The 22,538-nt window shown below is 43.7% G+C and overlaps 1 protein-coding gene across 4 annotated transcripts in view; it reads left to right on the top strand.

Annotated features, from left to right (window-relative positions):
• The window catches only part of large2 (LARGE xylosyl- and glucuronyltransferase 2), a 127,250-nt gene that overhangs the window by 65,417 nt on the left and 39,295 nt on the right, over window positions 1-22,538 (top strand). The window contains exon 1 of one of the 4 annotated variants that reach the window (XM_085408701.1): window positions 19,964-20,166. The exons of 2 other annotated variants lie outside the window; for them this stretch is intronic. The gene's annotated coding sequence lies outside the window, so the exon portion shown is untranslated. Of the gene's footprint in view, window positions 1-19,963; window positions 20,180-22,538 lie in introns of those variants that run through there. One more of the 4 variants, XM_085408708.1, reaches the window with a different exon arrangement.

The raw sequence follows: 22,538 nt of genomic DNA, 5'->3' as shown, positions 1-22,538 counted from the left end.
TGGTAACCATGTCACCAACACCTAATGCCACTCCATTGTCTAGTTTGTGTTGGCCATTTTTATGTACTGACAGGAGCTAGGGCTGGGCCATATCATACCGTTCACGGTAATACCGGTATAATGTTGGGCAACGATAAGAAAATGAAATATCGCGATAGAATATGGGTAAAACGCGCATGCGCAGTGCCTTTGTTTTCATACGCACATGGCGGAAAAAGCATGTCGGAGAATGAGAAGGGGGAAAGTGGATCGTTGAATGAAACGGATGAACCAGAACTGGTTTGTAAAATGCTGCAGCTTCAGTGGTGTGGAACTGGTTTGGCTTTCGTCCGCCAGATACACAACAAAGCACTATTTCTGGTAGAGCATGCTAGCGGGCCGTCGTTATTACCATGTTTTTTGGAAAATACGGCGCACTTAAAATCAATCCTTCGATTTTTCTGAAAATCGACAGAGCCCCTTATAATCCTGTGTGCCTTATGTATGAACTCTGGTTGTGTTTACTGACCTCGAAACGATTTGATGTACACGGCGCTCGAAAATCTGTCAAATGTTTTAGTGCGACTTTGCTAAGCTACGAAGCCGCACTGCTTGATGGATTGTCGGAGCATTACGGCTATCGTAGGCAGGAGCCTCGCGGAGTGATACGTACTGCACCTCAACATGATATTACCGTATTGTGTGTGTATAACCTCTTTTTAAGTTTTGTGGATATTATACATGGTTATGCTGAGGATATGTCGGCCAGTTTCCACTGGAAATGCCTTTTGGTTAAACTGTCAGCGAGGAATTTGCATTTGCACTGTTAAATTTTTATATAACTTTAATGGATAGGATATGAGGAGCTGAGGCCCCAGTGGACTGCTTACAGTTTTGAGAGCACTGTCCTGCTAAGACGTTGCATTGCTTCCACCTTACCCATGCAGCTTGCTAACATTACAGTTAGCACTGAAGTTATTTTGCTGCTGAAAGACAAAAAAAGAAATTGTGAGACTGTAGCGTGACCAACCATTATGGTGACCTTGTGTGAATAACTTCATTAATCTCAAATATCCACAAGGTTATTGCAAACCCATCGAGGTTTAGGTTTTAGCCCAATGCTTCTTACAGTTTTGCCTGTTTGGAAGCTTGTGACAGGAAAACTATAGTTAAAGCACGTAAACATCTGTTTGAGGGCAAAATATGTGATCCTGAAAAAGGCAAATATTAATGATCAGATGAACTTCTCTTTGGTTACCTAACCAGCTCCACGTTGATTCTTTGAAAAGTAAAAGACACGCGAGTCAGTTTGAAAAGAAAACTGGTCCCTTTGTGAACGCCACTCCTGCCCGCCTCTCCATTGTGCCTTGCTGTCCTCTTCTTCATTGAGAGTAAATGATGACGCCCTCCCATGAAGCCATCTACTACATTTGTTGTGACTGCTGGAGAAATGAAGGGAGAAGATTGAAGGAGGGTAAAAGTGACAAACGAAGATTGAGAGCGACAACATTTGATTCTTACAGTGAAAAGTTGTTATTAATGGATGTGAGCCACTCGTTCTCTTCACAGCGCCTACTTTCACTGTCCACACACACACACACACACACACACACACACACACACACACACACACACACACACACACACTCCCCTTGCTGTCAGAGAGATAAATCTCTGTTGGCTGATGGAAAGAAATGGAGCCCGGGCTCTGCTGGGAAAATGAACTCACAACTATACTTAATCATTTACCTCCACTTCTCCTCTCTAAATAGTCTCTTCCCCTCCCTTTCTCTCTCTTCTTTTCTCATTTGAACTGAGGAATTGCTGCAATCTCAAAATCACATCCTGACGTTTCCTGAAAGGAATGCCTCTCAGCACTTTGTGATTCATCGGGACGCGACAGGACTCCCGTAGATCAGCGGCCGAAGGGGGGCGGGGTGAAATTACATTTCATGGTTTTTCGGAATTGGACTGCTGTTACATAATTTGTGCTAATGTGAGTGAAAATAAGTGCAAAGGAAGATTGTACTCTTCACTGATGAGGTAACACATGATGCAGCTTTCAAACAGAGTAATAATGCGTTAACCTTGAGCGTTTTTATTATATTGGGCCTGGTAGAGAAAAAGATTAGATTAAATCTTCACAGCTCATGTGACTGCTTTCAGAGCTTTGTCTTCTATGGTGAAAGTGAACCTATTGTGCTAGTCTTTATTTTCTGCTATGATATATATACTGTCACAGCGGTGGATGCTTATCTTCAGCAGGGCCAAAGAGGGAGATCTTGAGATCTTGGATCTGCACAATATCAGAGCAGAAACCTCAGACCTGGATTATACTCTGTAGGCTGGACATGGACAGCTGGAGATCCACTGCCTGGGAGCGTGTGTGGTTGTAACATCTGCGCAGTCATAGCCACAAATGGCAGACTGTCTCGCTCACTGTCCAATGGCAAGCTTTCCGTCAGTAGAATAAGGTTGGCCGATTGGACGAATATATCGACTATTGACGAGGCGGAGGCTATCGTCGATCATTTTTACAAAGGCGATTTATTTATTTGCCCATGAGCAAGTTTGCTAATAATGTTCGTTGAAGCTAACAGAAATGTCTCTTCCAGCGAACATAAGAAAAAAATCTCAGACATAAAGTCTTTTGTGCGATTTGGCACATCACAATGCAATAAATAAATAAATGAATAATCCAAAAAGTAGATACATTAATACTGAAACAAACAAGAAAAGGTCAAATATTTCCTCCAAACAAAACGTATAAATTTAAATTTATCAGGTTTTAGCAGCATGCACAGGTGGTTAACGATATTAGCCGTTCTGAAGGCGTGCTCGTGGCCGGTATACACAGATGTTTCCATGCCATGTGTGACATCAATGGGAAACGTTTTTCATGCATTTTCCATCAAACCTATGGATTGTCTCCGTCTACGACCTCCTCGCTGAGCTAACAGTCCACTTCTATCTGCGCACCTCTCCTCCAGGGTGCAATTTGGCAATTAATTCGTCCATGTTTGGACTTCTTCTGTGTTGTAAACGCGCATGTGCATGATTACATTGCTCCGCCAATCAAAAAGTCTGCTCATGCGTGAATATATCGCCTGTCATCGGTTATTGGACTGACGATTTTTACATATCGCCCAACCTTACAGTGGAACCCAAGTGGACTCACTAAATCATGTGTCTACAAGGCTCAGCCAATCAGAAGAAAGTTGGCACAATTTAATGTTTCTGGGTGCTGATGCTTAATACAGTGTGCCATTTTCAGGTACCCGATATAACTGAATGTAAATGCATGTAAGACTCTTGGTTTGAAAAATCAGTTTCACACAACTAAACTTTATTATGTATGTAAGATGCATCCTAACCCTAAAGCTGTGTCCACACTGGAATCGGTCACAGCTGGTCGCTTGCAGATATTCCAGGCTCTTGTTGCCTGGGTAACCCTCTTGTATATATTTACAACAAGGTCATGTGTCAACCATGTGTCGGTATCATGTATTTCTCTGATAGCTGCTTAATTACCTCACCTGGAAACTGGGCCTGGTGTCACCAGCAGTTATTTTGTCTGTAGTTGCATGAAATTGCTGAATATTAAATTTCTGTGATCTCTGGTCCCGCCCATCGAGGATGGAGCCTAACGCTACCACAGAGTGGTTCACTGAAGATGTGGAAGATGAAAGAAAAGACCAAGTTGGGCCAAAATGTGAGTGAAAAGATTTGATTTAAAAGGGAGCATCTTCAAATTTCTTGAACTGTTTGTGACCAAGCTCTAACCTAACCGTAGCCCTAAGGGTGGCCTTAAAGAGAGAGGAGCTAAAATAGGTTATTTCAGGTAGGAGATGAATTGAGGGACTGCACAAAGGCCTATTGTACGATAAGTAAGCAATATTTTAAACTGTGGAGCTTGCACAGCTAGTAAAGTCAAAGAATACAACTGATCTAGAAATAAGCAAACTAGTTTAGGTTAGCCAGATAAAAATATGTGTGCAAAGTTCACTGTAAGTCACATCCAGTATAAGTCAAATGAGCAGTCACATTAATTCAAGGTTAATGCTTACAGGAAGATCACATTAACATTTCAGAACTGCTACTTCGGCTTTGGAAAGATCAGTGAGGCACAGAAGCAGTAATCAGTAACTGCAGTTTATCAGATATAGAAGAAAGCAGCTTTCTCTGTTTGCATGTAAACAGCAGTTTCTAAAAAGAAAAGCATGTGCTGTGTAGGACCCACAGGTCCTGACAACTCTGGCTCAGTTTTTTTCTGTAATACGTTAATAAATAAAAGTAAAATATTTGTGGTTTTTTGCACTTTTTATTCACATTTCATTCAACCTTCAATTTGAAGATGTGAAAATTGTATTTGGAAAATGATACATTCGATCATTATGCAAATAATTCTTTGCACCTACAGTGCAAAGAATTATTTGCATAATCACACTAATAATTGATACAAATTCTTCATACAAGACTTAAAAGAATTCAGCCTTCTAGATTAGATTAGATTAGATTAGATTAGATTAGATAGAACTTTATTAATCCCTCGGGTGGGTTCCTCTGGGAAATTCGATTTCCAAAAAAGCACAGCACCGACAGAAGTTACAGAGTTATACACACACACATATATATAAATACAGAGACAATATAAATAAAATATACGAAGGGGATAAATAGAATAAATAGGAATAAAAATAAAAATACAAGTGAATTGCACATTTCAAGTATTGAGTCTATTGCACCGTTGACTATTTACAAAAGTATTGCACAAAAGGTATTGCACAGTGAGGTGAAGAGGCACTACAGCTTAGTTGTTCCCCCCTCCTTTGTCCTCCTGTTTCCCCTCCCTCTCCCCTCCAGAGAGGAGTTAAACAGTCTGATGGCGTGTGGGACAAAGGAGTTTTTAAGTCTGTTAGTTCTTGTCTTTGGGAGAAGCAACCTGTCACTGAACAGACTCTTCTGGTTGTTAATGGCCGTGTGCAGAGGATGCCTGGCATTGTCCATAATGTCCATCAGTTTCTTTAATGTCCTTTTCTCTGCCACTGTCACCAGAGTGTCCAGCTTCATGCCGACCACAGAGCTAGCCCTCCTGATCAGTTTCTCCAGCCTGGATGAGTCCTTCTTTGCTGTGCTGCTCCCCCAGCACACCACAGCATAGAAAAGTACTCCAGCAACCACCGACTGGTAAAACATCCTCAGGAGCTTCCTGCAGATGTTAAAAGACCTCAGCCTCCTGAGGAAGTACAGTCGGCTTTGGGCTTTTTTATACAGGTGCTCTGTGTTGCATGATCAGTCCAGTTTGTTGTCCACCCACAGCCCGAGGTACTTGTACTTGTTGACCACCTCCACCTCCTCCCCCTCTATCTGAACTGGCAGTGGACCTGCTCTAGACCTCCCGAAGTCCACAACCAGTTCCTTAGTCTTTGAGGTGTTGAGTTGCAGGTGGTTTGTGTGACTCCATGCGACAAAGTTCCTCACCAGACTTCTGTACTCCTCTTCCTGATCATCCCAGATACACCCCATGATGGCTGTGTCGTCTGCAAACTTCTGAATATGGCATAATTCAGAGTTGTAGCAGAAGTCAGAGGTGTACAGGGTGAAGAGAAGAGGGGACAGCACAGTTCCCTGTGGTGCTCCTGTGCTGCTGACCACTGTGTCAGACGTGATGTCCTTCAGCCTGACGTACTGTGGTCTGTCGGTGAGGTAGTCGGAGATCCAAGCCACCAGGCAGGGGTCCACCTCCATCCTGTTCAGTTTTTCCTGAAGCATACAGGGCCGGATGGTATTAAAGGCACTGGAAAAGTCAAGAAACAGGATCCTGACCGTGCCTTTTCCCCCATCCAGGTGTGAGTGGGCTCTGTGTAGGAGGTACAGGATGGCATCCTCCACTCCGACACCCACCTTGTATGCAAACTGTAGTGGGTCCTGGGCATGTTGTACCTGTGGTCGGAGGAGGTTGAGGAAGAGCCGCTCTAGAGTCTTCATAAGATGTGACGTCAGTGCCACCGGTCGGAAGTCATTCAGCTCATTGGGCCGGTTCTTTTTGGGGACCGGGACGATGCAGGATGTCTTCCATAGGGCGGGCACTCTCCCCAGTCGCAGACTGAGGTTGAAGACTCGTTGTAGCGGCTCCCCAAGTTCAGCAGCACACGCCTTTAGCATCCTCGGACACACCTTGTCTGGGCCTGCTGCCTTTCTGGGGCGAAGCTTCCTCAGTTGTCTCCTGACCTGATCCACTGTGACACTGGGAGATGTTTGGGAAGAGGGGAGGGGGGGAGATGTCTTGCTGCTGAGAGAGGGATTGGAGGAGGGGGGTGTCATGGTGTCAGGAAGGGGGGGAAGCGAGGGAGGTAGGAGAGTGGGGATTGGACTCTGTAGTGAAGGTGAGGGTGGGGGGGTTGTGGGCTGGTCAAACCTGTTGAAGAAGTTGTTAAGTTCGTTTGCCTTCTCCACAGTCCCCCCCCCCCCCCCCCCCCCCCCCCCACTGTGCTTTTCTTGGTGTTGTGGCCTGTTTCTATACAAACAAAGAGTTCTATAATCCAGTTTATAATTATCCCAGTAAGAAAAAAAAGTACAGTTCATTGGAAATGTAAGACCACGATTGGAGAACAATTACAAAAAATTAATTGCTAAATGTTCAAGAATAATATTGACCAGGATGTTCAGAGTTAAAGGACAGTTAATCACAGAATAACCACAGGAAGCAGACTTCTGACGAAACATTGATTTTGTCGATTGAGTTTGTCCTGAGCAGACCTCAAACTGATCAATGATTGAAGGCTGAAAACAGGAGGGAGCTTCTGTCACTGCAGCATTAACGTGTCCTGGACACAAACAGCATCATGTGACTCACCATATTATCTGAAGCCAGCAGAGGTCTCATGACATCACAGTGCAATGAGCACACATTCAGAAAAGCCTGATGTGCAGTAAATAATAACACACCAGGAAAGGTCTGGTCTGTAGGTTAATGTTTTATCTTTGCTCTCATTAGTCTTCTAGCAAACAGTGGATTCAATTTGGTGCCTCAACGACGCAATTTCCCAGTGGGATGAGCGTTTTGAACAAAATACCATACAACAATATTTCGAATTAGAATTATGAATGATGTAACTGAAAAGCTAGTACAAAGAATGGTATTTCCTCTACTGCCCACTGGAGGCTGGCTCCAACAGTGTTTAGTGTGTTTAGCTCAATAGCAATGCTAAAATGCTGTGGCCTCTATAACTAATAACTGTGCAGTGGGTGTTTGTTTTAATTGTTTTTTATAATAATACTAAAGCCCAACCAATTGATTATTGGCTAATAGTAACTGCTTCCTGAACTACATCAGAGTTTAATGGGCTTTTCTCCAGGTCATGAGTGTTGATGTGTAGTTTTCCCACCAGAGGGCACTCTGTAACTTCCCTGTTAGCATCACGTGTTGGGAATGCCACAAACAGAACAACCATCTGTACCAAGCAGAGCTGGTAGATAACCCTTTACTTGAGTACTCAAATCACCTTCTACAACATTGACCCATACATATGCTGAAGTGCTTTCTGTTTATAATTCACACTCCAGTGAATGCCCGAGGTTTTTTTTGGCACACAGACTGAACTACCAGCCTTCCAGTTACCCTTGGCTCTTTCTGTGGTGGCTAATCTTCCTGTGTAAATTAACCAGGCATGGATTTTGAGCCGTCTTGAAATAGGTATGATGGGCTTAGGCAGCCACGGTGTGACATACTAAATCCATCATGCTGAATCCCATCAAAGGGGAAAAACCAAAACAAAAAGGACTTGCTCACACCGAGAGGACAGCAGAGGCTGTCTGACTGTTTGCATGTTTTTGTTGCGCCTTGGAAGGGCGCTCTGTGCTCCTATTAGTCAGCACCGTGAACATCTTGTTGAAATTGTCATGAGTGAGAGAATTATCTGGATTGGCTGTTAGAAGCTGTTGTCAATCATGAAAGAAAATGCATAATAAAATGAGTTTTGACAGTGCAAAGTCTGACTTTCTAAGATACTGAGTGTGTAACGAACACTGACCGTATAACCCAACTAACCTTTGCCCTTCAGGCTGAATTAGAGCACAGCCTCTGAAGGTCTAGATCCGATGCACTCCTGAAGTTCATGAAGATTCAAAAGCTCTCTGATGTTGAAGGTGAGTTGCAACGTGTGAGTCTTGAAATGTAACCGTTAGGACCTTAATCCATCCTGATTTCAGAGGGACGCCTAGAATGCAACTCCGGATTCAATTCAGATTCCTTCAATTCCTCTGGCAGAACGAGGCTCAGCGCGGGGGAGCTGCAGTGACCAGTTAGGGGCGACGGTTAAGAGAAGAGACGGGACAAGCTTCCAGAATCTGGTATTCCCAGGCAGTCTCCCAACCAAGAACTAACCACACCTGACCTGCTGAGCTTCCAAGGTTGGATGAGGGCAGTTTGGCTGACCATGAGTTTGGTGAAATTCTGACTTGTGTTCATGCAGTACATTAGTTTTGAACGATGGTGTGTCCATCATCTGTGTACCTTAGACATCACCTGGCTCATTCAAAGGCTGTAATGCTGCTGTCCTCTCATATCATCACTGAGTAATGAGCTCAGGCCCTGTTAAGGTGAAGGACAGGACTGCACAGAGGGTTAACACTGGCAGCATGTATGTTTGTGTTCTGCACCCCGGAAAGTTGTGATTTGTGAAAATAAACCGTTTAAGTGTAACACCATTCCCATTGATTTAACTCATTGGCAAGATTGAACTTTAAATGAAGCTAAACTGGCAAATCATTCCCAGCTCACACAAACACAACAGTGCTGCTACATTTAAAATGAATTTCTTTGGGATCCAAAGCATCTGGGAGCTCTGGGACTATTTTATTTGAAGTCAAAGCTCAGTTTAGCAGACCACAAAGGCAGGAAAAAGCAGCCAAAATGTAAAATAAAGCTGCTGCAAATAGACAATAAACAACCAATGGGAATCCCACACTGACCATGAGGAGGTCGTGTTTTCTCTCTTGCTGGTGAAAGACTCTAACTGATCACAGAATGCCATAAAGCGAAACCATCGGTATGTAAATTGACCACAAAGACAAAACGGCCAAAAACAGAGATGAAGCAGTTGCAAAGGGACAATAAATGACCAGAAGGGAACACACAGTGGTTACAAAGAGGTGCAACTATAAATGGAACAGGACCACATAGGGCTAAAACACCTGCACAGAGCCACAGACGACATTACGGAGCCAAACGCAGCCCAAAGGAGATGCACCAAGAGATCAACAATGAATCTGATCATCAGGTTGTTTAAATACTGGAATTCAACTCTGGTCTCATGTTATTGTGGCGTGCTGCTTTTGCTTACTCATTGCATTGGCACTGCACCATCAGCGTTGAGTTTTATTCGGTCCGCACATGAAACTTCTCCCCGCACTGTTCCAGATATATTCAGTATGTGACATGGAACGTGGAATACATCAAACTGTCTACGGTGCACGAAAACCCTGTGGTGTTTCTCCACTTTGGAGCTTATATTAAAGTGAGCGGGTTCTTTAGAAGTGCCACTTAAAAGAAAAAACAACCTTTTCCACATGCAACGAAAAGATTAAAAGTGGAAAATCCTCGATTTTCGATTCAGAGCTAGATGGTATGATGTGTGGAAGCTTTTCTGTCAACAATAAAATATCTTTAAAGGAGGAAGTGTGGACTATCTAAGCGATGGAGCTACATTAACAGTGCCAGCTGTATCTGTTTTTGGTCCCCTGTGAAAAACCCTGAATAGTCTCTACTGTGCCAACTGAGTTTGAATGTTAGTGGAAAACTTTGCAGACTATAATGTTGAAGCCTGAAGAACTGTGAACGGACTGGATCTGAGATCTGACTAATTAATCGCAGACTAGCCGTTCTGTGTGCATACTTTGTGTTATCAGCCATTTTATTCTAAATGGGGCAATAAATTAAAGAGAAATATAAAGAATCTAGTGACTGAGACTCGTTAGGAAAATGTTTGCTGTGGTCATAAATCATTTTCTTAGAGATCTCTGCACAATCTGCCTTTCTCTTTTCAGCTGTAGAAGTCTCCCCCTGCTGGCCATTAGAAAGAACGTAGTTTTAGCTCACTTCCACCTTCCATCCTTTGTTTATATTTAGTCTATAGCTGCAGCACTTGGGATAGAAGTTTGTTATGTTTCCAGAGGGTGTAGAAGTATTTGGAAGTAGTATGAAAGTAATTACATTTTGATAGATGTATAGGTAGGCCTGCTCCAGAGGACATCGGAAAGTTGCTCAGAAATAGCAGGCGAGTGTACAACAGCGGAGGGGCTCTAAAAGAGTCTTAATAAAACCTCTGACCTGCTGTACTGTCCAGAAGCGGACTTTGTGGATATGACTATGCAGTGTGGAGGCGGCTGGAGCACGGCAAAACAAACACGAGCGCTCTTGTGTGTGAATGTGTGCATGATTCTGTACTCTGCGAGTCAATTGTCATATTATTTATGCAGTCCATGTGGGTGGGCAGTGCAGAGCCAGAGGGCACAGCATGTTTACACTGAAAGAGATGGAGAGAGATTCTCTGCTGTGCTATCAAACACGGATCATCTGCTTCTGAATTTCAAGTAGCCGAGCAGCTGTTGTCCTTTAACTATTTCTCTTATTGTTACTCTTTATTTTTAACATTGGTTTCCCTCCAAACAGAGTACAGAATTTAACTGAATTGTGAGCGAATCCAGTGCCGAGTATTGGAAACTTTTCTGACCCCAGTGATACCAGTGAATAAATCATTCCCACTGATAGCAGACTGATAGAGTGACTCAGTCTTTTTGCATTTTTTTTTTTTGCCGTGTGGACGCAGCAGACGGATGCTTGCTCTGAAGACCGCAGCAGACCTCCAGTAGACCCTGAATTTGAAGCAACCACTTCAAAGGCGGCAACATTTCCAGTTTACAGCACACTTTTGTGCCGCGTTCTCCACCCACACTCACGACCCACGATGAGTGCATGGAAAATTTTGATGGTGACGGTAAACATTTACAGTTTCTGTGCTTTCTGGAGCTATACCAGCTATCTATTAAAAAGTACATAAAAATTCTACAGAGTTCATCCTCTTCTGCAAGTGAGAAGGAGGAGGGGGGAGGTGCAAGTAGGAGACGCAACTCCTCAGCCACTCCAAAGACACCCACAATCCACCAGATTCTTTCTCTGCTTCTCTGAGGAAGCGCAGACCTATTTCTCCTCACCTTTCTGTCCCTCCTGTTGTTTATCTGCTAGCAGCCTTCAATAAGACCCCCCCTCCCTGGGCCAGTAAACCTGACCTGTGGCCCCATAACAAGGAGAGAAGTGTTGGTGTTAAGTTGTCAAATCATCCGAAGGACAGTTACCCACCATACACGATCCACAGCCAGAGGGCAGGAGGCATTAACAAAAAGTGTATTTTTTTTGGAGTAAACTGTGAAAAAAGATGTTGCTGACCTGCAGACCTCGCTTTGTAAAAACCAGATTTTATCTCAGAGGAGCAATAATGTTTCACATTGCACTGCTTCATTTTCTCTCTTTTTCTTTCTCTAATATAAAAAAGAAAGACACAGACTGCAGTGGTTTAAGGCTAAGACTGATAGCTGTGCTACTGTTGGCTGGTGAGTACTGTGCAAAAGTTTTGAGTCACCCCTCATTTCTTTATATTTTGGTAGAAAAATGGAAAAGAAGTACAGTAACTTATTGAACGGAAATGCAGCATAATGAGCCTGACAGTCAGTGTTTCGTATGTCTCAGCCAAGCTTTCTTATCCTTTCTTTAAGTCATCTTCAGGAATAGTCCAAGTCCAAACCGCTTCTTTAAATGTTGGGCGGCTTTAATCTCGTCCTCAGTCGAGATGATCCCGACTGCTGAGGTCCCGGCTCTATAGGGACGCCAATCCGTGATTAATAGTTTTCCATTGTATGTTTTTCTACCCAGGTGTGTTTGCAATCACTGAGACAAATGAAGCTGTTTCCAGTTAGACGTTATCCTGATGTTTATTCTCTGCATCCATAATTCCAACAGTTTCGATAAGTTCCAAACACCACTGGCTGAAGTGCAACCACGACCCACGGCAGAACCTCCACCATGTTTTAGACTCTCACTATTATCCGGGGGAACACCAAGGCGTTCCCAGGCCAGCCGAGAGATATAATCTCTCCAGCGTGTCCTGGGTCTGCCCTGGGGCCTCCTCCCGGTGGGACATGCCTTGTCAGATGCCCGAACCACCTCAGCTGGCTCCTTTCGATGTGGAGGAGCAGTGGCTCTACTCTGAGCTCCTCCCGGATGGCTGAACTTCTCATCCTATCTCTAAGGGAGAGGCCAGCCACCCTTCGGAGGAAGCACATTTCCGCCGCTTGTATTTGCGATCTCGTTCTTTCGGTCACTACCCACAGCTTGTGACCATAGGTGAGGGTAGGGGCGTAGACCGACCAGTAAATTGAGAGCTTCGCTTTTACACTCAGCTCTCTCTTCACCACAACAGACTGCTACAGCATCCGTATCACTGCAGCCGCTGCACCAATCCGTCTGTCAATCTCCCACTCCCTTCTCCCATCACTCCCATCACTTGTGAACAAGACCCCGAGATACTTAAACTCCTCCACTTGGGTGCCTGTCGTGGTGGTAACCCCCGAACCAACTGGTGGACACCTGAGGTGAGGGGAGCCATCACGCTGAAGGAGTCCTAACGGGCTTGGTTAGCCTGTGGGACTCCGGAGGCAGCTGATAGGTACCGACAGGCCAAGCGGAGTGCGACGCGGGCGGTGGCGGAGGCAAAAACTCGGGTGTGGGAGGAGTTCGGGGAGGCCATGGAAAAAGACTTTCAGACTGCCTCGAAGAGATTCTGGCAAACCGTCAGACGACTCAGGAGGGGAAAGCGGTGTTCTACCTGCAATGTGTATAGTGCGGGAGGAGTGCTGCTGACTTCGACTGAGAGAATTGTCAGGCGCTGGAAGGAATACTTCGAGGACCTCCTCAATCCCACTGGCACATCTTCCGTGGCAGAAGCAGAGTCTGGGGACGAAGGGGATGACCCGCCAATCTCTGGGGGCGAGGTCACTGAGGCAGTTAAAAAACTCCTTGGTGGCAGAGCTCCTGGGGTGGACGAGGTCCGAGTTCCTGAAGGCTCTGGATGTTGTAGATCTGTCTTGGTTGACACGTCTCTGCAATGTTGCGTGGAGATCAGGGACAGTACCCCTGGACTGGCGGACTAGGGTGGTGGTCCCCATCTATAAGAAAGGGGACCAGAGGGTGTGTTCCAAGTACAGGGGAAACACACTCCTCAGCCCCCTGGGAAAGTCTATGCCAGGGTGCTGGAGAGGAGCGTTCGTCCGCTAGTCGAACCTTGGATACAGGAGGAACAATGCGGTTTTCGTCCTGGTCGTGGAACACTGGACCAGCTCTTTATCCTCTCGAGGATACTCGAGGGCGCATGAGAGTTTGCCCAACCAGTCTACATGTGTTTTGTGGACTTGGAGACGGGATTCAACTGTGTCCCTCGGGGGGTCCTGTGGGGGGTGCTCCGGGAGTATGGGGTGTCTAGCCCATTGCTAATGGCCATTCAGTCCTTATACGACCGTTGCAAGAGCTTGGTCTGCATAGCCGGCAATAAGTCGGACTCGTTCCTGGTGGGTCAGCCAGGGCTGCCCTTTGTCACCAATTCGGTTCATAATTTTTATGGACAGAATTTCTAGGCGTAGCCAAGTGGCGGAGGGCTTTCACTTCGGTGGTCTCAGGATCTCATCTCTGGTTTTTGCAGATGATGTGGTCCTATTGGCTTCATCAGGTGATGGCCTCCACCTCGCCTTGGAACGGTTCGCAGCCGAGTGTGAAGCGGTGGGAATGAGAAATCAGCACCTCCAAATCTGAGGCCATAGTCCTAAGCCGGAAAAGGGTGGATTGCCCACTCCAGATTGGGCGAGACCCTGCCCCAAGTGGAGGAGTTTAAATATTTTGGTCTGCACAACCCAAAATGTGATGTCCATATATGTGGACGGCAGGTCCTAGGAGGTTAAGAATGGCTTCTTGACAACCAAGACCGTTTCTCACAAGCCACCAGTGAACGGTATGTGGATCAACTGCAGGGCGATACGCATTTGTCAGTTCCTGCATGAGAACTTGGCTGGATTTTTTTCTCCGCTGTCTGCCAAATCAAATATGTACAGCTACCGGCTGTGGCAATCCTTTGTGACAAGGGAGCAACCGAGAGTAGCTTATTCTTCTTAAGGTCGTTACTGTTCATCTGCTCTAGCTTTTTTTTGAGGCCTGTCTCTTCTTTCTTCTTCCTTTGTCCTTCACTTGCCTGGTTCCTAAAATGCTCAAGGGCACACTGTACACCATACTGAGATGTGGTGTGTTAATAGCTCTCTGCTAATCACCTTGTTGGTGCAAAAATACTTTTATTTATTTTCAGTAATTAGTTACTGATTACTTTTTTCAAGTAACTTGACCAACACTGGTGGACAATATATGTCTGTTACTTTATTTGGAATTTTTTTAAATGGGTTTGTTTTTAGAGGTAACAGTTTTTAAATTTGTTTTTCATATAGAAGCTAGAAAAGTTACTCTAATGTAACTATGCTAAAGAATGAACATGTGAACTGAAATAAAAATGTATACCGTGCACTATCAAAAGCAAAACAAAAGTACCAAATATATAGGAAGTGTATTTAGAGTTGGAGTGTGCAGCCATAGAAATGGCTTTAATTCCAAAACAGATGATGCAAATTTTTGATTTGTTGACTTAAAATTCACTGTGGTGGTCCACAGAGGCAAAATCACTATATTTGTGTTAGTGTCCAAAAACATGTGGATAGAAGAAGAATAAAAACACAATAATTCTCCTTGAAGCTACATTCCCAATCCAACAGTATTACTCATTTTGTTCTTTTTTTATTAGTTTTTGAACAACATCGGAGTTCCACTGCACAGAGGAGGAAGCTACTGTGTGTCAGGCTTTAATGCATCACAGCTACATATTAGTAGACTTACTTACTTAGACTTAGATCCTCCCGCGCTGATTGGCACATCGGGTGAGAATGGAACGCCATCGAACTCGGTATATCGCTGCAGTTGTTGCTTCATCCCATGACAGTTCGACAGAACGTAAATCTTCAAGGAAAGTCCTCCTCCATGTTATTTTGGGTCTTCCTCGCCGTCTCTTTCCATTCTTTGGGTTCCACAGAACCGCGACACGGGCAGGTCTCTGGTCCGGTAGCCGAAGGATGTGACCGGCAAATCTGAACCGATGCTTGGTGACTTGGACATGGAGCGGCTCTACTCCTGCACGGCGATATACTTCTTCATTGGTAACGCGATCCCGATATGTGATCTTAAGCAGCTGTCGAAGACGTTGTTGGAAGATGTCAAGATGGCGGTTGATCTTTGCAGTTGATTTCCAAGTCTCCGCTGCATACAGTGCCGTCGGTATAACAATGTTCTTCAGGAGCCGCACCTTGGTTGATAAAGGCAGTGCGGTGGTCATTCATATAGGTCGTAGTCGTTGAAAGGCTGCCCATGCTTTCCCAATTCTGCACTTAACGTCATGCTCCACGTCCCCGTCACTGCTAAAAGTGCAACCCAGGTACATGAACCTGTCCACCTCTTCTAGCTGCTGCTGCTGCTTCACAGTCACCACTGTGTTTGATGGTGTAGCGTAACCAACTCGCATAATCTTCAACTTCTCACCACTGATCCTGAGTCCTATCGGTGCTGCTTTGCTTTCCAGAGATGAGGTTGTTTTCTGAAGAGCCTGGAGTGTTGGTGCAAGTAAGGCTATATCGTCCGCAAAGTCCAAATCTGTGAACTGCTGCAGGGGATCACGTCCGGCGATGCCCATCGTGTTTGGTCCAATTGCTCGGCGCATGACATGGTCAATGGCGATGTTGAAGAGGAATGGCGATAGGACGCAGCCTTGTCGCACACCAGTATCGATGTTAAAATATTCCGTGATGCTGTTGTCTGTTCGGACGCAACAACTAGAGTTGCAGTACAATGCTTGGAACGAAGCGGTCGGGTACTCCGTAAGACTTGATGATTTTCCAGAGCGTGTCTCGATTAAGGCTATCAAAAGCCTTTTTAACCCTCTGGGGTCGCCGGACACGCTGGCGCGTCAAAATCACATGACCAATTTAAGACGGCACAGCTACAAGATGCAGCGCGTCAGAGTCTCCATTTCAACTTGGCTCAAAAGTGCGGACTTCAAACTATATACCAGTTTTTGAATTGTGTCGATGGGCCACGTAAAACCAGACTTATGATAAAAAATACACGCGATGTTTTTTTCTGAACAAAACAGTGGTGTTCACAGCGGGAAGAACGGTAAAAACTGCGTTTTCTACAGAGAGCGCTAGCAAACACTCTCCGCTTGCCAGTGAAAAAAGAAAAAGAAAAAACACCCCTTCCCTATTGGTGTTAGAGTTTACCATGTCAGCCAATCAAAAAAATTATATGGCAACATGCGGCATTTGGTTGTTTAGGGAGAAGGGGAAGTTTTTAGGAGTGACACCCGCAACGGAAAGCGGGCGAGCGAAAGACAGAGAGAGAGAGAGAGAGAGTTTTCATATGTGAGACATTAGTGACGTTTAGCGTGTTTGGAGGCTATAGTTAGTGTGTTGTGTAGTTATTGTCTTGCATTGTGTGTCAGTTAGACTGCTGAATTTCATATTTGCTCTAAAAAAGCCGTCAAAGGCAGATTCCAGTGTAAACGCTGTTCCCACATGGAAAACTGGACTGATGCACCCCCTGCTGTCAGACCTGTAGGGTTTAGGCCTTTGGTGTTCTCCTCTGTCTTATACTGAACACAAACTACATTTTTTGGACTGGCACAAATAATTTGTGTGCCTTCTTATTTGATGCAGCACACCTGATTGTTCTGTAAATAGATTTAAATGGTTATGTAAAAAACACCTGAGGCCTTGGCTGCATTTTTAGGTAAATAGTACCATATAACTTTGTTGTTTGCAAAACTTGTGCATAATTTTTAGAAATGTACAATTTCTATTTGCATTTCAAGTTATGAAAATGATTCGTTAAACATGTTTGTGGGTTTTACAGTAAAAAATATAACCTTTTTCTACTCGGATTTTGAATTTTTTGTCTGAATTTAGATCAATTGCGCTAATATAGTATACCAAAATGAAAAAATAACTCAAATCTCAGATATTTAAGGTTGTGCTGAAAATAATGATACCAAACAAGGCAAAAAAAACATATTTTAAAGGTGAAATATAGAGGTAAAATCAAAAGTAGTCAAAAATGGCCAATTATACCCCGGACCCCAGAGGGTTAAAGTCAACGAAGTTCACGCATAGCCTTTGCTGGAATTCGAGGCTCTGCTCAATAATTGATCTCAGCGTGAATATTTGTCCAATGCAGGACCTTCCACTTCTAAAACCCGCCTGCTCCTCGCGTAGCTGTTCGTCCACCGTATTAGTAGACTAAGATTTATTTTTAAGTTATATTAACTGATAATTAAAGATGATATCTGTGTGTGTAGCAGTGAAAAAAATGTCCCCTCGTAAGCTCCTGAAATGCTAAAGGAAGCAGGTAGATTGCTCAGAGCTGTGTTCACAGTTTACATAGCAGGCAGTTGTTCCAGACGTTCCAGACACTCCTGTACAAAGTTGAGTTTCCCCGTGTGTGAGCTGTTTCCGGAGAAGAAATAAGAGCCGTAGTCGGTTCCCAGCCTCCCCGCCGATCCACTCTGTTGATCTGCATCCTTAATGAAGCATAAATAATAATAAATAAATAAATCTTTATTTATATAGCACCTTTCAAGACAGAATCACAAAGTGCTGCACATAAGATTACAAGTCATAAAAAGATTTAAAAAGAGAAAATAAAACAGGCATAACATTAACCAAAAGCAGTTTTAAAAAGGTAAGAGTTGTTTTTTAAAAACAGCTACTGAGTCCACAGTTCTTAATGCGTGGGGGAGAGAGTTCCACAGTCTTGGGGCCACAGTGACAAAAGCTCTATCACCCTTAGTCCTCCTTTTAGTATTTTTTATAGCAAGTAAGCCCTGATCAGATGACCTCAGAGACATGCTAGGGACATAGGGCTGTAGCAGATCAAAGATGTAGGCTGGTGCCAGTCCGTGCACAGCTCTGTAGGTCAAGCAAACCTATCAGCAGAGCTTGGTTAGCTCAGGTATGCAGCGTGCTCAGACTGGTTCTTGGCATGCTCCTCCTCAACACTGTAGGTCTGTATACACTGTAATTATAGAGCACTCCCTCCTTTATGGTGCTTTTGTTATCATAGCGCTTACCTTCATGCCTGCAGGCACAGAAAAACAAAAGATGACCCAGGATGAATTTACTCGAATAACATTTGGCAAACTATAAAACAAAAAGTAAATCGCTGTCTGTTGATTGCAGGTCTAGTTCTTTAAGGGAATGTGTGCCTGGATTATGCAAGTCACGGCCGGAGTAAATGAAAAGAAAAGCCAAGTTTCCTGCTTGGTTATACATTAAACTAGTTGAAGGTCTGAACCTAATCTTCAGTGTCGAGCGGTATCACAGAGTTGTGTGTGAATAAAATACTAAATCATTTTCCTCAGTGAGCAACAGCGCAGTGTTGGTGTAACCTTCACTGTCATTTACCGCAGTAATACTGCAGGGCAAAAGTGATAGTACTGACTGATCCAAGTGTTACCCACACCAAAGTTTTGCGTGACCATGTCGACTTACAGCCTCGACTCAAAGCTGAGTTAGCCAGAGTTCTGCCTAAGATGGGCCAGATATAATGTGCGTTAAGACATTTGAGCCACTGTGCAGATGTGGCCCAGGATATAATCCTTGCAACACAAGTCAAGCACTTCACTTCATTGGCAGGTAAATAAACCTTTAGGTACATTGTAATCTGCACGCATGACCTTCAGCTATAAGGACATAATGAAGGTTAGTTGCTTTATGTAGACTTCTTGCAGGCTTTCAGTCAGGTTACTGAGTGATATTTGTAAAGCTTTACACTTTGATTCTGTACCTTTACGGTTATCACTTGAGGTCGGTGTGATTGTTATCAGCACATCCTTTACATCCTAGAAATAGTGAGTTGGACCTGTAGTGGATTAGACTGGTTTGCCCTTTATTTGGCCCAATCATCTGGACATAGCTAATAGACACTTGCTCGTGTCATTTAACATGCTAATTTCTCTTGCTTTATAAGGACACATAGACTAGAAATCTAAGTCTCTTAACTCAATCCAAAGCCATGAGATACTCTATGGCAGGGTTGTCCAACTCGAGTCCTCGAGAGCTACCGTCCTGCAGCTTTTAGATGCATCCCTACTGCAACACAGCTGAATGAAATGGTTGGATGCCATCACATTTGGCAAAGCTGTTGTGTGTCACAACAAGGATGCATCTAAAAGCTGCAGGGTGGTAGCTCTTGAGGACTGGAGTTAGGGTATGTGACTTTTGGCTTTTGCACATTCTAATCCCAGGTTGTGGCAGTTGGCTAAAAAAAAGGTCTACCAAAAAACAAAAAAACCTCCAAAAACAATTAACTTATCTTACAACTGTTAGTTTAGCTTCTGGTACAGTTATCTAGTACATGTATGAAATGTCATGTGTTTCCTGGACTGGATAAGAGATGCAGTCTTATTCTGTTCTAGCTGGGTTTTTAGTCTGATTATGGTCCAACAGCAGGTGTGGCAGGTGTATTCAGGCTATGCAAAAAGCCCACCCTGTGAAAAACTGAGCCTCACGTCTTTTGAATTCCACAGGTTTTTTTTAAAGCTTCTTCTCCGACAAAGCTTCTCTCTTGTGTTCTTGACAGCAAGTAAGGCGACACCGCTTCTTTCCCTCTGTCATTTCTCCTCTTTCTACCTTTCTCTCTCTCTGAAGGAGCTCAACTCTTTTCTTGCAAAAGCCAGAGGAGGACAGCAGGGAGAGGTGGGGGCTGAAATCAGAGCCATTGCCTTGGAGGTGGAGGCGATTTATAGCGTGTTTGTGCAGGAAGAGGAGGAGGAGCAGTGGGAGGAGAGCAGGCAGAGTGAAGGAAAGGAGGGCACGAAGCAGTGACAGAGGGCGAAGAACTGGGACAAAAGTCTGTCGAGAGAGAAAAGAACTCTGGAGTTTATTGTTGGAGCTTTGAAAGAGGAGGATTAGAAGGAGGGAATGAGGAGGGCTTGACTCACTCTATGCAGCTGAATTTGGATTTGCAGCCACATGTGCAGGAGAGGAAAAACGCAGGTACGGCGACAGGGTAAAGGTCGCTTCTGCTCTTTCTGCGTGTGTGTTTTAAAGGTTTTATACTGGCTTGTTTCTGCATCGTCCGTCTGCTTTGTTTATGTATTCAATTCAAGAAATTATATGACGTACAGGACACTGTGAAGCGTTACAGGAGTGAAATAACCAACATGCAGTGCTGTTAGCAAAGATTTAAACCCATCTGTGTCCGGTCCCATTGTCGTTCAGCTTCTTCTCCTCAGGTTTCTGCCTTTGTGTCCAGAGCTGTGTTTTCACAGACAAAATGCATTTACTCGTTTGTCTTTGGGATGTTATTATAAGGCACCTTATAATACACCTGCTCAGAGTACTGTAGGTGGAGGAGGATTTCATTACATTCAGACATGCTGTGTGATCTTGCCTCTGCTGGTTTCACCCGTCCTTGTGGACGTTTTTGATTTACTTTGTCCTGGGTATTCACATTTGTCACTTACAGTTCTGCCCTGCAGTACAATGAAGCTGAACGTAATATAGTTGGAGAGTGTGCAACGCTCAAAAGTGACATTCAGAAACTCTGCAGTGACATTTATTTCTTAAAAGGGTAGCCCTGTTTCTAAGGATAGGTTTCATTTCTCTGTAGTATTTGTCTGTCCACCGTAAACAGATTTGCTTTGATCTCTCTTAACTCTGAGCAACACGTGCAGCTTTCTGTGGCCTTTGTCTCAAATGCTGTGTTATAGAAACTATTCCTACACCCATTCTTTTTCTCTATATATGGTTAACCATGCACCCTCGCAAAGATTTATGTGTGAATAGTTATTAAGTTATTCAACTTCTTTACATCCACCATCACGACAGTGATTAGCTGAGCTGAGGGTTAGGGGTAGCTTTACCTTACTCTGTAGAATTTTCCAGTATACGTCGATCCCAAATTGTAAACTCAAGAACAATAAGGCCACAGATGCATATTGGAGACTTGGTCTGAGTTATGTTATAGTCTCTGTTTGTTTTGGACTGTTTGTTTAGCACGTGGTGCATTTGTTAAACATGTCTCCCAGTAAGTTTATTCAAGCACTATGCAGGTTGGTTGTATTTACTGGAGTATTTAAATTGGAAATGTATTTTCATTATGAAATAAGCGTGGATTGCAGAGTTTAATGGATGTAGAATAATGGCACCATTGATCTAGAGCTTTGAAGCTTCAGATGTCACTGGGTGTGAAATCTCATGGAAGAATAAAGGCTTCATAATGCAAAGAAAACAGAAAGAAGATGGGTTGAAGAGTGGGGCGTGACTTGTTGCTCGACTTTTTGACTCTTTGCTAATTTATTTGGCAGTTTGTTACTTTAAAATTAACATTTTTTAAAAGGAAATCTAATCTTACTTAGCATGTAACATGCTCTGCAGGACTACATGACAAATTTAAGAACCCAACAGTATGTAAAATATGTTCAGTTAAGTGTACTGCAGATTGCCACAATTCTAAAATTCTGCATCAATGAGAGGAGCTAAGTAATAATCAACAGTATGAAAAATGTAAATTAAAGTTCATTTATGTTTTAAACTTACAGGTCAGGAAGAAAAATTAGAGATATATTAGAAAAATAAAAGGCTGAATAATTCTTCCACCACAGCAATAAATCACGCTAAAGAGTTTTCTGGTATGAAGGATTGGAGTAAAACTCTTCAGTACTTTGAGTAATTTCTGACATGAACCTCCCAGGGATAATGTCGAGGCTCCAAAACTACTTGCACTGATTGGCAAAGGTTCACAGTTTGATTGAGGATTGGGGTCATTACCAATGATGGTGAGAACTCTTTATATTAGCAATAATTAAGACACATAGTTGTATTTGAAAAAATAATGTCTATAGCCGTTTTTTAAAGTGTAAAATGAAAATTGTGACTCAGCTCATCTGAAAGAGCGAGACAAAGACACAGAAAGAGAGACAATGTATCATTGTCAGTTCCAGCTCTTGTCTGTGGGAGTACAGGGAAATGAAATGAAAAAGGTCGTTCCTGGTCACAAACTCACTAATCCCATCTCAGCTTACTCTGATACATCACAAAGAAACACTCTTGACCTGACAGAGCAGTCAGCACACTGACAGTACAGCTGATTAAATCCTGACCAAATGGAATCAAAGGAAAATCAATGGGGAATGAGCAGTACCTTACTCAGGCATGATTACGGGATCTCTGTAAATTATTAATAACAATAACAAAAGTAAGGAGAAGAAATGTTCACAAAGGACAAAGTGTCTGCTCTGAACTGACATTAAATTTGCTGTGCTAATTTGTTAAATGACATGAAACGGAAAATAGAACTGAGGCTGATGGGAATGCTGGATGGAGTGGAGCATGAGGAGGGCTCTGAGAAAAGCTCGGGGAGCGAG

Source organism: Rhamphochromis longiceps, linkage group LG1, assembly GCF_057381845.1.
Source record: "Rhamphochromis longiceps isolate RC_006_pf linkage group LG1, R_longiceps_female_GT1.1, whole genome shotgun sequence".
Lineage (NCBI taxonomy): Eukaryota > Metazoa > Chordata > Actinopteri > Cichliformes > Cichlidae > Rhamphochromis > Rhamphochromis longiceps.
This window is presented reverse-complemented; position numbering and strand designations above follow the sequence as displayed.